General features: G+C 32.4%; 1 protein-coding gene across 5 annotated transcripts in view; it reads right to left on the bottom strand.

Moving 5' to 3' along the window:
• Window positions 1–1,252: 1,252 nt before the first annotated feature.
• The window catches only part of LOC125026667 (probable ubiquitin carboxyl-terminal hydrolase FAF-X), a 48,695-nt gene continuing 47,447 nt past the window's right edge, over window positions 1,253–2,500 (bottom strand). For all 5 annotated transcript variants that reach the window (XM_047615247.1, XM_047615250.1, XM_047615249.1 and 2 more), the window contains exon 52: window positions 1,253–2,500. This exon is cut by the window's right edge and continues 1,479 nt beyond it. The gene's annotated coding sequence lies outside the window, so the exon portion shown is untranslated.

Here is a 2,500-nt window from a genome sequence, read left to right as displayed (position 1 = left end):
ATCCACCATGCAGTTTATGAAATGCAAATTAAAGCCATAATGTAAATAAAAGCTTATAGAGGATCAAGGAGGGAAGTATTGCTTCCAAACTTCATACATCTTGTAAATCATTTCCCACATCCCTTTCAAGGCCAATCACACTAAGCAATGTCTTTTCTATGCTGAATATAATTAATGATGTAAATATTCATATTGTGTATATAAAAAAAAAAAATAATAATAAATAAATTAAAAATTAAAAAAAAAATAAAATCATAAAAACTACACTGCTCACTTTACAACAATTCCATTTAATTGCTGCTTAAGAATTCCACATGCTTCGAACTTCACAATTTGTGAACATGTTTTGAAGAAAGTACAGTATTGCACTCAAGATTCTCTATATTTTACCTATTTAATAAAATCACGTCTACATAAACTCCTGTTTCATTGCTTAATTTCCTTTAACCTTTAATGTGATATGATCAGAAATCAATCCTATTATGTGATATCAAAATATGTTAGTCAAAATTATGAATATGTTTAACATCAGTAAGAGAAGAACAGAAAAGTGGTATATTTATGAAAATATTAAATATAAAACAAATTGTTAAATCAAACTAAAATTCCAAATCAGCATAAATATGTATTACATCAACATTACTTTATGGAGCCATACCCATCACACTAAAAAAACACTCGAGCCATGACCTTGCAAAAGACTTCATAGACCGAGGTGCTTCTTCAAGGTACTGGTGCGCTTTTCCATCTAACTTTAACAATTAGTTTAAATGCTCCTAAAACCCTAGTCTAATTAGTTATCATAGTCACTGATACAAGATATCTGCTTTCTACAATAAGGTTTAAAGTTCTGATTCTTGCATCACTGTGAATTATTGTTCACATGATTAACTTGCAGAACATTTATCTTTCTAATCATATCACAGTAAATCAAGTCATGTCACAAATCAGTAACTTGGATTGGTTATCAGCAACAATGGATATCTAATCCAATAATATATATTTAAAAAAGAATCCCTCTTAAAACTGGCTGGAATATGAATTCTCTCTAAAAATTACTCATTTCATTTAGCAGAAATGGTGTGTTGATGTGCTTGCTTGCATTAAAAAGGGGAACAGTGGAGAAGAGAAGATGCAGGTGTATTCATGGTAGCTGGGAAAAACTTCCACAAACTTTTTAGTTATATTTTAGCATATTCAGCCATACAGCAATAAATTAATGAGAATCCTGAACACAAATAAAAGATAAAAATAAGCACTGGTTTTATTTTGGACACAAAAGCATGATGTTGAAGAAAAAGGGCATTGGCATAAAAATAAATCTGTTAAATGACTTCAATAAAAAAGTGCTCCATTTCAATTAAATTATATCTTATACAGTGATATACAAGTATGCTCTGGTGCTTTACAATTATTGACAAGGTAGTAACATGAAAATACTACATCATACATTGTTTACAAGTCTTCACAATTTCATATAATCACAGTTGGTGGCAGCAAATATTTATATGTAAAAAAAAGAAAAATATCAACCAATTGACAATTTCCACCTACCATCCTTCAAATATGAACATTGCATGATCAACCCATTTTGAATTTACATAACAGCCACTCAATTTCCCAATTGCATTTTTTTTTTTCAGTATCCAAACTTGAGTTCCTTAAAACAAAAAAGGCATCTGTGTGGGAAACCTATAATACATTAGTAGGCAAACAAGACAGTAACAAGCGGATGCACGAGGCTGGATCAGCTCCTAACGATGGTGACTGACTGCTACCACTATTTCCACTCCAAACTGCTTTATCATTAATATAAATAGGGAACTAACAAAAGTTTCCATACAAAAAACTTACTAAGTCACAACAAGAGGTGGTTACACCTTGGCAGCAGCACGGCTCACAGACAACAAGCGGGGATTGTGAGGGTTACCATCATAATAACCGGGAATCCTGAGGGTCAATAAGGCTCCCATCCTTAGATTTTTTTTTATTATTATTATATTATCTTTTTTTTGTTTTTTTTTGTTTTTGTTTTTTTTTAAACCAGATAAGAGCCAGACTGACAACAAGCCTACCGATTGCAATGACCAACGTTCTCACAATGATACAAGAGTCGCAGTACTCCAAGCTGAAAAAGATGCTTGGTTGACTGGTGCAGGGTGTGACTTGAAATGCCGGTCAGCAAAGAGTAATATTCAACTGCAGATAATGTTGGAGTATCAAATGTTTCTAGGATATGGATTCTTACACAGCTATCATTTCTCCAAACCATGGCATCAACAGCAGAAAAAGATATCTCCATGCTAATATTTGCCAGAATTCAAGCATACCATGAAGTGGAATCCACAAACTTGGAATTCAAGCTTTGAGCCTCACTGTTCCTTTCACATTTCCTATGGATCACTGGTACTTCATTCATATTCACAGGCACTGCCTCAATCCCACTACAAAAAAATTCACTAAAACTAGTGAGTTATATATCTTTTTTTTTTTTTTTTTT

The sequence above is a fragment of the Penaeus chinensis genome, chromosome 6 (genome assembly GCF_019202785.1).
Source record: "Penaeus chinensis breed Huanghai No. 1 chromosome 6, ASM1920278v2, whole genome shotgun sequence".
NCBI classification, from domain to species: domain Eukaryota; kingdom Metazoa; phylum Arthropoda; class Malacostraca; order Decapoda; family Penaeidae; genus Penaeus; species Penaeus chinensis.
This window is presented reverse-complemented; position numbering and strand designations above follow the sequence as displayed.